Raw genomic sequence first — 12,500 nt, forward strand, 5'->3', positions numbered from 1 at the left:
AATAATAATAATAATAATAATAATAATAATAATAATAATAATAATAATAATAATAATAATAATAATAATAATAATAATAATAATAATAACAATAATAACAATAATAATAATGATAATAATAATAATAATAATAATAATAATAATAATAATAATAATAATAATAATAATAATAATAATAATAATATTAATAACAATAGAATAATAATAATAATAATAATAATAATGATAATAATAATAATAATAATAATAATAATAATAACAATAATAATAATAATAATAATAATAGTAATGATAATAATAACAATAATAACAATGATAATAATAATAATGATAATAATAATAATAATACTAATAATACTAATACTAATAATAATAATAATAATAATAATAATAATAATAATAATAATAATAATAATAATAATAATAATAATAATAATAATAACAATGATAACAATAATAATAATAATAACAATAATAATAATAATAATAACAATATAGTAATAATAGTAATAATAATAATAATAATAATAATAATAATAATAATAATAATAATAATAATAATAATAATAATAATAATAATAATAATAATAATAATAATAATAATAATAATAATAATAATAATAATAATAATAGTAATAATAATAATAGCAATAATGATAATAATAATATTAATAATAAACATCATCATCATCGAAGGCAAGATGCAATCTCATTTCTAATGACCACAACGCCAACATTCTCGACTTCCTCTGGCATTCTTACACTCCCGAAGCGCTTTGGATTTACACCACAAAATAAACAAATAAATAAATGAATGAATAAGTGAATAAATCAATTAATTAATTAATTGATAAACACAAATAAATAATATATAATAAACAAATAAATAGATAAACAAATAAAAGATTAAGTAGATAAATGATAAATAAAAACCAATGCATTGTGTACACAAGGTACACAAAACGTTACGTTGACGATCTCACTACGTCTGACCACCTCACTTCATCAACATGCATTGCATTCTCCTCCAGCGATCTCACTTTCTTAAGTGATCCCACGCTAAGAGGCTCTTCATACTAAATGCTTCGTCAGTTACAGTAAACAGTCAGCACCATAACTGTCTCTGCTGACAATCTGCACTACACAGCATCTGAGAATTATTTTCTGGATCATTATTATGGATATTATATATTTATATATATATACCAAACGTACACTTCCTCAAGTCGTCGTCTTCACCGACACAAGACGCTTGTCACTCACGCGTACAGTTAGGGAAATTGCTTCTTCTTCGATGCTTTGCAAGTATCTAGTGTTATCACAACAGTTTTAATCTATACATGAACGGAAAGGCGTCCAGCAATGAAAGTCTTTGTAATAGAAGGAAACGTAAAATTGTGTTTACTTGTTCACGAAGATTTACAATACGACAGTTTATCTATTATTTTGTTATGTGATATTATTTATTTTTCATTCATTTGCTTACTGAACACAAAGATATACAACACTTTAAGAAATTTAACACAATATATATATATATATAAAGAGATAGAGAGAGAGAGAGAGATCCACGTTAATTAGATATATTGATCGAATATTATAAACTTGGATTTCTAACAACTATTTAAAAGATTTTGACTAACTTGTTTCCTTAACTGTACAACGGACCCTCATAGATTCAAGTACACGTAGTTCTCTCTGTTATTGGGAATTTCTAAAATTCGGAAGTCTCCCATGTACGAAACGAAAACGCTTTCGAGAATATGACCCTGTTCACACTAGAGGTTTGAACCTCTCGGAAACCGCCGCGGTACTACATAGTCAAGAAAAAAATGTGCGGTTGTGTGTGAACGGCCCCATTGACATAAATTGTAATTGGACCGTCACAGTTGAAACCGTTAGCTTGAACAGGGCCTAAAGGAATATCAAGTCAACAAATACATAATTTTTATTTATTTATTTATTTTTTGTCTATTTTTTCGAGTAATGGAGATTTATCTATCTCAGTCTGCCCTCCAATAAAGAAGATATTTCTAAAGAAGAAATATTATTGCAAAATGGTTCTGAGATTATTCATCCGTAGTCAGGTTTAAAGCGTAACTCATTTTTCATTGTACAGTTTCCTTAATTAATGGTATTAAACGTTCACCCATAGCGAAGTTCTTACGTTCGGCCTACTCTCCAACCACATTAACTTTTTCATCATCTACTCCTGTACACATCACTGTGCTACACGTTGTACACAAGGTGTACAAAGACCCTTATCGCATTATATGTACATTGGGTCACATGAAGAATTGACACCCCTAGAACGCCCACATGAAGAATCGTCACCCCATGAGATCCCACCTGAAGAACTGTCATCCCAGTACGCCGCCCAATATCAACAGTGGAATATAGATTAGGTTAGGTTAGGTTAGATTAGGTTAAGTTAGGTTAGGTTAGGTTAGGTTAGGTTAGGTTGAATGAGGGTTATGCTTATCGTCACCAACTTGTACAACCGAAGAATCGTGAACCCAGGATGGCCCACATGAAGAACTGTCATCCTAGGATAGCCCACATGAAGAATTACACTTTTACATGTGTCGTATGTCGATTCTCACGGCCCACTCTCACGATCTGCTCTTTGATCAACAACCCTCTGGAGACCAAGTTCAGCTTAAGTGGAGCTTCTCTGGGCTAAATACAAAATACTCTGGGTTAATGACCTACGAGTACAGTAGATTTTCAACCCCTCCAACAGTGACGTAATTTATCATTTTCCCTCAGATTAAAAACAGACAATTCTGTACAACTGAACGGGTGAATTGGGGTCTCAAGAGGTAAAGGTCCATCGAGACAACCTTCAGGCTCGAGTCCGGCCCCTATAGCTGCAATCGCCTGTTGTCCATAGCATAAAGGTCATCACCGTACTGATGGCGTTAACGCATGGCTTTTGACCTAGCTTTTGACTTGGCGGTTCTCTTCGGCCCAGAAGAACACTTCCACGCGTTAACAGGTCAACCCTTCTTCTGACTTCGGAAGACTGAAACGCATTTGGCAACGAGGGCCAAATGGCACCTTTTAGCACCTTCAATACGGAGACAGTCTTTCAAGAATATTTGTTCTATCTACCACAAGACGATTTCATTCGTGTGAAGAAAACGTCCCCAGTCGATGTAGACCCGTCAAGAATCACTTTTTGTTCTTCGTTCTTTTGTTCATCCCTCCGAATGAACAAAACTGCTGGTGAAGAACAGGAGTCTACATGGTGCGTGGCCGAATTGAAAGGACTCAGGGCTAAGTAGTACATTTAATCACTGCCATTCTTCAACCCTTCACCAGACGCGTCACCGTCCCGACAACACAAACTGTCTTCAGTGGTCACGTGATCATGGCAACGTTCTCAGAGCTCCGAATGACACCATTCTCTATCACCTGCAGCACCGTCATGAAATAAACGTTCTTCTATCACCAGAGTTGGCACAGATATACTTGCACAATCCACTTCCATTCCACTCTTGATACATATACGATGTGAACTTTCTTACTAAGTTTCTTGTTTGTTGTGATAACACTTTCAAGGTTTTCATCTTAACACTTAATCTAGAAACGTGGCCTATACTTTATATGGCCTTTGTATAATTATTCATCATGACTTTCACATGTCGAAATCAACACTATATATTATTTTTGTCAAAAAAGGCAAACATTGAAAATAAACACAGTATAGTTTTTGCTAGTACTGTACTTTCATCTTGGTCAGTATATAATAAAAAAAAAATCTGTCCTTCATTTCTTTCGTTTTGTAAACAGGATCTCATAAGCACAGAACACTTTCGCTTTTTCACTTTTTCTTTTCTTTTTTTCTCTCTTTTTTTTCTGAAGACTATACGGGACAACCGATGCCACCACACAACCTTCTACCATCACCTTTTCGTGTCTGCCAACACTTAGCTTGGTTGGCACAAGAGTCACCATCAGCCAGCACACTCGTCTTGGTCTGTCGGCTCGTGGGCTTGCACACACACACACACAGTTTACAGGCCAATATTCTCGGTTTTTTTTTTTTTAATATATATTGGTATCAAAAATATTATTTTCATCCACATACATATGTGTGACATAAGTAAATAAGAGGCTTCTTATGTTCATTCGGTTTTATAAGACAGTTTTCTATGTAGAGTAAGTTAATTTTCGTAACTGTGTAGAAGTTGGTTCTTCAAGCCACCAAAAAGAACAATGGATAACCTCTCCACTTTGAAATTCGTCACAAACTGGTCAATGCACACATACACACGCGCTTCATGGAGACACAAAACGGTCACAGGAAACACTGACTACGGAAGACCAACACTTAGAAAAAAAAGAAGTAAAATCCGTTTTCCTCTTTTTCGAAACCACACCAGACACGAAGTGTCCAAGAACCCCGCCTGCCCGCTTCGTTCGTTGCCCCTCGCCTTCTTCGTCGTCACCGCCGTCGGGAGGAAGGACAGAGGGCGTGAAGGAGGTCACGAAGGAAGGGTGGGCAAGGAGGACCCTGGTCGGTAACTTCCCCCACTACCTGGGACGCGGAGAATCACGTCGGGACGGCGAGAGGAGGAGGGAGATGAGGCCCACGGCTCCTCCTGGCTTCACCACGAGGGTACTGGCGACGGCGGCGGCGGAGGCGGCGGAGGCGGCGGAAAGGAGGAGGAGGAGGGGGGGGGGGGAGTTATGTCTGATGGGGGGTGGGGGGGCAAGGTGAGGGTGGGGTGGAGCTTGGTCCGGGGTGCCAGTAAGTAGGGGAAGGGAGGTGGGGGAGAGAGAAGAGGGGAGGGTGGAGATGTTGGGGGGATGTGTTCTTTGTGCTATACATCTTGCCTGAACGAAAATAGTAGGTGATGTACTCTGAGGCCCCTGAAGGAACGTAGAGGACCGACATACCTGCGCAGCATAATATCCCCCTCCTGACGAGGGTGACGACGATGGGTAGTGTCCCTTGAGCAATTGGTAAATCTGCGCCCAGCAAAGGAATGTGACGTTCACTGCCATGGGTCTTGCTTGGTCAGAGCTCACAGGGGTGAGACGATGGGTGTGGTGGTGGTGATGGAGGAGGATGCAGGAGGAGGAAGAGGAGGAGGAAAAGGAGGAGGAGAAGGAGAAGGAATGGGGGTGGTGGTGATGGTCGTGGTAATGATAATAGTAGTAGTTATAGTAGTAGTAGTAATAGTAGTGGTAGTAGTAGTAATAGTAGTAGTACACAGTTCCACGAGGATGGAGGTCGTATCAATATTAAGAAAAAAATTAGTAGTAGTAGTAGTAGTAGTAGTAGTAGTAGTAGTAGTAGTAGTAGTAGTAGTAGTAGTAGTAGTAGTAGTAGTAGTAGTAGTAGTAGTTGTGGTGGTGGTGATAGTAGCAGTAGTAGTAGTAGTAGTAGTAGTAGTAGTAGTAGTAGTAGTAGTAGTAGTAGTAGTAGTAGTAGTAGTAGTAGTAGTAGTAGTAGTAGTAGTAGTAGTAGTAGTAGTAGTGGTGGTGGTGGTGGTGGTGATGATGATGGTGTGGGATGATAGGAAAAGAATGTGAGGTAGGCTAAATGATGTACACAAAAGAGACTAACTAATATTCGTTGCCGGGGCAAGTGGCGGTTACCAATCACTACACAACTACACGATGGACGAGACGGCTTTTGCCTGATCACACAAAATATCTCGAAGGGTCTTTTCCGCGTTGCAATACACTGCAATATACAACTCTATCAACAAAGTCCACTGAGGATGAATCAGCTAAGTTGAGACACCAGAGAAAACTTGGGCCTGGACGACTAGTAAATGAGAAAATGGAGGAGGACAATCGGGGTGGGGTGAGTGAGGTGGGGGGAAGAGGAGAATGGAGGAGATGCAATTGAGGAGGAGAAGGAGGAGGAGGAGGAGGAGGAAGAGGAATAGGATAAAGAAGAGAAAAAGAGGAGGAGGAGGAGGAAGAGGAGGAGGAGGAGGAAGAGAAGGAGGAGGAAGAGGAGGAGAGGGAGGAGCAGCGTGAGGCAATTGGAGCCAACAGAACCGTACATTTGGGAGAAGTTGGAGGGAGGGAGGGGGAGAGGGAGTGGGAGAGGAGGAGAGGGGGCGAAGAGGGAAGAGGGGGTTGGGGGGGGGGTTACACACGCCCTTGGAACGTGTCCAGAGGAGTGGCTACCACGTTATATCTGTCACCTCATGTGTGACCTACTGTGAAGAAGGCCATGTTGTAGAGAGGGATATACTTTACAGAAGGATATTCTTTAGAGAAAGTCCTGCCGTACAGAGGGTCCTGTACAAAGGATGTCCTCTTTTAGATAAGGCCATGCTACAGAGAAGTGCCTGCCGTAAATAAGGTCTTGTTCTACAGAGGGCCCTACTGTAGAAAAGGTCCCGCTGTAGATAGGGCCCTTCTGTAGACCAGACCCTGTCTCTGTAGCCAGTGCCATCCGAGGCACAACAAGTGCCTGGCACATGTAGGAGACACTCCACGTGGTATACAACGTGACGTGTAACGTGTCTCTAAGCCACGGTGTGTCTTACAGAACCCTCCCGGCGAGTCGTTGTGCCTTGGAGTTCAGGAAAATAAAAGCCCAGACGCTCTGGTGATATAGCATTGTGTCTAAATCGTTTTTAGTCTACGAAGAATCGAGAACGCCTTCGCCGGCGAGTCTCGACAACTGAGATAAACAAAGAGACTCTGGTTGCACCCATCATGACAAATTTACATCCGGAGTGCTTTTTATGGATTTGTTATACCAAATATAACGAATGTACCATACCAGAAAAGTGTCGCAGAACTTCTTTCTTTAACTGTACAATCATGTGGTTACCTTATTTGGTTATAGATGGCACCACAAGAGGTATATTTGTTTATCTTTCATTTTACATTATCAAACATGTGTATTAATTATGCGTACTAAAGACTTTTTCTTTATACGGATGTTGCAATATATATATATAAAAACGCTCACTTCATCCCCGAAACAAAGTAAATATAGCTACTAAGGCGCCATCTTGTAGTAAACAAAGACATCACAAAATTGTCGTCGGACTTTGGAATCTGACTCTACATGTCATCATGATTTACTGCCACCATGATACTGTCATTACGTCTCAGCAAAAAAAAAAAAAAAAAAAAAAAAAAAAAAAATATTGTTATATGAAGACTATTTCCCAAAATGGAACATAATTTTACTCATGCATACACATACACACATATATATATACGAACATATTTAGACTTTAATGAATAACCATATTTACTGAGATTCGAACTCTAAGATACGTATTCACGAAGCTGAGACGGTACCACTTTGCTATCACGGATGTTCAAAGTGACCTCTTGGGACTTGACCTGTGGCCTCTCACCACTTACTCGGGCAGCAATGTATGTAACATGGACGCCACCTGATATATATATATACGTGTATATATATATATATATATATATATATATATATATATATATATATATATATATATATACATATATATATACATATATATATACGTATATATATATATACATATATACAATATACATATATATATATATATATATATATATATATATATATACGCATACATACGTACATACATACATACATACAATTTCAAGTTACCCTGAAGATGTCTGAACAGACGAAAATGTTTATATCATTCGTCTTATTTTCCTATGGGTAACTCTTTTTTCAATATATATATATATATATATATATATATATATATATATATATATATATATACACACACACATATATATTGCGATCTTCTTTGTAGTAGGAAACGTCTCGCAGAAGACATTCAGGGTGATGCTGCTGTTACTGGGCGGGATTTGTGCACAAACGATCGTAAATCTGCTGAGTTGATTCGACATAGCCCTCCCGGTCATGGAGGCAGAATGACCGTTGACGTGCGGCTCCCGTACATGGTCAAGCGCGACATGACATCAGTACATCTGTTACAGTGTTTGACCGATCTACGTTCGAAAACTTCAGCGACACTATGGTTACATTATACAACATTCTCATCGTGGTAACAATGTTGGTAAGGTTGATATACTGTATGTCGGTTTTGACCAAATATCCATTGATGTCTTTAAGAATGTCTAATAAGGGGAAACGCCCTTCTTTGTTGTCGATGCGACAGAGTTCGCTGGTGCTGTTTGCATTGACGTAAATGCAACGTAGCGACCATAAACATTAGGGTTCTCCACTTCACAACAACGAGCGTCCTTCGATGCCGCACACGTACAAGTTGACAAACAAGGCTCCAAGTTGTAACCCCATGATAATATCGTCTATCTGACGGTAGGTGGAGCTGTCTGAGACCAAAAGGTCCAGACATATTATCATGATGTTCTGTGGGACTCGGCTTGAGAATAATAAACTCTTTATGATATAATAACATTAGACTCTTCTACTGGGACTTTCATCTGTCAATCATTCCTTTGAAAAACCATAACTGCGAAAATAGTCAGGAATAAACTCAGACTAAGACCACTGTGTTTCCCACTTACGTCAACCTGTCAAAATCTCTCTTGCTCCCCCTGTGTGTTTATGTGTGTGCATTCACCATGGTCTTTGGATCATATGTTGGTTTCGTGACTGACAGCTACTCCCCTCCCGGAAGAGAGCTCAGAGCTCGTATGACCGATCTATGGGTAATGCTGTGACATTACACGCACACACACACCCAACTCCCCGCCCACGAGAGTTGGAGTAACAACTCGAAGCGCAGCGATACTGAAATTATTTCAGCCTTGGCTAGGATTCGAACCCGGATCGCCGTAGTGACAGTCGGAGACTCTACCAACCGCGCCACCGAGTCGTGTGTGTGTGTGTGTGTGTGTGTGTGTGTGTGTGTGTGTGTGTGTGTGTGTGTGTGTGTGTGTGTGTGTGTGTGTGTGTGTGTGTGTGTGTGTGTGTGTGTGTGTGTGTGTGTGTGTGTGTGTGTGTGTGTGTGTGTGTGTGTGTGTGTGTGTGTGTGTGTGTGTGTGTGTGTGTGTGTGTGTGTGTATGTGTGTGTGTGTGTGTGTGTGTGTGTGTGCGCGCGTGTGTGTGTGTGTGTGTGTGTGTGTGTGTGTGTGTGTGTGTGTGTGTGCGCGTGTGTGTGTGTGTGCATGTGTGTGTGTAATTCAGCATTGTCTTGGATCACGTGTTGGACTCGTGATCGACAGCAACTACTCAACCGGATGAAAGCTAAGAGTTCATGTATGACCGATCTGTGGGTAATGCTGCGCCCTGACACACACACACACCCAACTCCCCGCCCACGAGAGTTGGAGTAACGGCTCACAGCGCAGCGATACTAAAATTATTTCAGCCCTGGGCAGGATTCGAACTCGGACCGCTGGGTTAGCATTTACGAATGCTACCACTGCGTCGTCGAACCGTGTGTGTGTGTGTGTGTGTGTGTGTGTGTGTGTGTGTGTGTGTGTGTGTGTGTGTGTGTGTGTGTGTGTGTGTGTGTGTGTGTGTGTGTGTGTGTGTGTGTGTGTGTGTGTGTGTGTGTGTGTGTGTGTGTGTGTGTGTGTGTGTGTGTGTGTGATTCACCTTGGTCTTTCACCTTGGTCTTTGGATCATGTGTTGGACTTGTGATCGACAGCTATTTCCCTCCCGGAAGAGAGCTCAGAGCTCGTATGACCGATCTATGGGTAATACTATGACCTTACACACACACACACACACACACACACACACACACACACACACACACACACACACACACACACACACACACACACACACACACACACACACACACAACTCCCCGCCCACGAGAGTTGGAGTAACGACTCGAAGCGCAGCGATACTGAAATAATTTCAGTCCTGGGCAGGATTCGAACCAGGTACCGCCAGTACCTCCGTACTGGCAGTCTGAGACTCTACCAACCGTGTGTGTTAGTTGTGTGTGTGTGTGTGTGTGTGTGTGTGTGTGTGTGTGTGTGTGTGTGTGTGTGTGTGTGTGTGTGTGTGTGTGTGTGTGTGTGTGTGTGTGTGTGTGTGTGTGTGTGTGTGTGTGTGTGTGTGTGTGTGTGTGTGTGTGTGTGTGTGTGTGTGTGTGTGTGTGTGTGTGTGTGTGTGTGTGTGTGTGTGTGTGTGTGTGTGTGTGTGTGTGTGTGTGTGTGTGTGTGTGTGTGTGTGTGTGTGTGTGTGTGTGTGTGTGTGTGTGTGTGTGTGTGTGTGTGTGTGTGTGTGTGTGTGTGTGTGTGTGTGTGTGTGTGTGTGTGTGTGTGTGTGTGTGTGTGTGTGTGTGTGTGTGTGTGTGTGTGTGTTAGTGTGTGTGTGTGTGTGTGTGTGTGTGTGTGTGTGTGTGTGTGTGTGTGTGTGTGTGTGTGTGTGTGTGTGTGTGTGTGTGTGTGTGTGTGTGTGTGTGTGTGTGTATGTGTGTGCGTGCATGTGCGTGCATGTGTGTGTGTGCGTGTGTGTATGTGTGTGTGCATTTACCCAGTTGTACTATACAGGAAGGGGAGCTATGCTCGTGGTAACCCGTTTTTGTATCTCGCAAGATCAAGTTTGTTCTTAAATTCATGTATTGTGTTTGCACACACTATTTTTTCATCCAATTTGTTCCATATATCTATCACTCTGTATGGGAAGCTGTTCTTTTTCAGGTCTCTTCTGTAGTTATCCTTTTGAGTTTCATTACATATCCTCTTGTTTTTTCTCTTTCCCAATTTAATAAGTCTTCTCTATCAATGCGTTCTTTTCCTTTCATAATTCTGTAGATGGTTAGTAGGTCCCCTTGTTCTCTTCTTTGTTCCGGGGTCGGCAATTCCAGTTCGGCCAGTCTTTGATCATATGTCAGGTTTGAAAGTGTTGGGGCCATCTTTGTCGTTGCTCTTTGTATTCTTTCTAATTTTCTTATATTCTTTTTTGTACTGGGTGATCATATCAGCGCTGCATATTACAGTTTTTACCTTATCAGTGTTTGTAATATTTTCTTAATTATTTCTTTATCCAGGGATGTAAAGGCCACCTTTGTTGATCTCAACAAATTTTATGTTTCTTCGACTATCTTATTTATATGTTTATCTGGCGACATGACTTTGGCGATGATTACTCCTAGGTCCCTTTCAGAATTTACTTTCTTTACTTCTTTTCCGCCAATTCTATACTGTCCTGATATTCTCGTCTTGCTTTTCCCAAATTCACTTATATTGTACTTCTTGATGTTGAATTCTATCTCCCATCTCTTGCTCCACTCTGAGACTTTGTTCAGATCACTGTAATGAGTCACAGTCTATTTCGGAATTTATTCTCTTTAATAACTTTGCGTTCATGTAACTTTCAATATCTTCGTCCATGTCATTTACATATATAGCAAACATTATCGGAGCTAGTACTGACCCCTGTGGGACGCCACTACTCATTTCTTCCCATTTTGAATATTTGTCTCTGAGCACAACTCTCATTTTTCATCCATGTAGGAAGTCCTCCATCCAATTCAATAGTTTTCCACATATGCCTCCTATTGTTTCCAGTTTATATAGCCATTTTCTGTGTGGTACCTTATCAAATGCCTTTTGTAGGTCCAGGAAGGCACAGTTTGCCCAGCCATCCCTTTCTTGCAATATATCTATCAATCTTGAATAGAAACAAATCAAATGAGTGGTACATGATTTTCCTTATCTAAATCAAAATTGCCTTGGGTTCAATATATTGTGTGTGATTCACCTTGGTCTTTGGATCACGTGTTGCACTCGTGATCGACATCTATTTCCCTCCCGGAAGAGAGCTCAGAGCTCGTATGATCGATCTATGGGTAATGCTATGACCTTACACGCACACACACACCCAACTCCCCACCCACGAGAGTTGGGGTAACGACTCGAAGCGCAGCGATACTGAAATTATTTCAGCCCTGGGCAGGATTCGAACCTGGGTCGCCGTAGTGACAGTCCGGGTCTCTACCAACCGCGCCACCGAGTGTGTGTGTGTGTGTGTGTGTGTGTGTGTGTGTGTGTGTGTGTGTGTGTGTGTGTGTGTGTGTGTGTGTGTGTGTAATGCCTTCACTGTTCCACTACAGAACGAACGCCTCGCTCAATTGGCCCTACACTTTCCTTTACACTATTCATCTCTCCTATCAACGATTCTATTTAACAATGGAGGAAACACCTCAACATTTATCTATTTATTTATTTTATTTTATATATTTTTTGTCGACTTCCTCTTCGAAATTTCTCTTTCCTTTAATCCATTTGTTATCCTTCACAGGTTCTTATTTTCTAAGCACTGAACTCTCAAGATGGCTGAACACAGCCATAGCACCAAGCACTTACAAAATTGACCCGATCAATCCTTCAAAGACAACACTGTGTCGATCCAACTATCCATCAATCATCATCAATCAAGCGCGTAACGTTACCTGATCGTGTCCATTTCCTCTGTTTTGTCTCCAAGCAAAATATAACCCATTTTTTGTCTCTATTTTTATGACAAATAAAAGATTTTCCTCCGTACTCTGTCGACTGACACCAGTTGTGTCTTCAGATGTTAAGTTTCACCAAACGATGCCATT

The 12,500-nt window shown here is 40.5% G+C and overlaps 1 protein-coding gene across 7 annotated transcripts in view; it reads right to left on the reverse strand.

The window, feature by feature from the left end:
* LOC143027117 (uncharacterized) overlaps nt 1-12,500 on the reverse strand; it is a 249,394-nt gene that overhangs the window by 179,559 nt on the left and 57,335 nt on the right. For 5 of the 7 annotated variants that reach the window (XM_076188141.1, XM_076188137.1, XM_076188138.1 and 2 more), the window contains exon 1: nt 4,544-4,659. The exons of 1 other annotated variant lie outside the window; for it this stretch is intronic. The gene's annotated coding sequence lies outside the window, so the exon portion shown is untranslated. Of the gene's footprint in view, nt 1-4,385; nt 4,500-4,543; nt 4,660-12,500 lie in introns of those variants that run through there. One more of the 7 variants, XM_076188132.1, reaches the window with a different exon arrangement.

Source organism: Oratosquilla oratoria, chromosome 7 (assembly GCF_046742065.1).
Source record: "Oratosquilla oratoria isolate Oo_2021 chromosome 7, ASM4674206v1, whole genome shotgun sequence".
Classification (NCBI taxonomy): Eukaryota; Metazoa; Arthropoda; class Malacostraca; order Stomatopoda; family Squillidae; genus Oratosquilla; species Oratosquilla oratoria.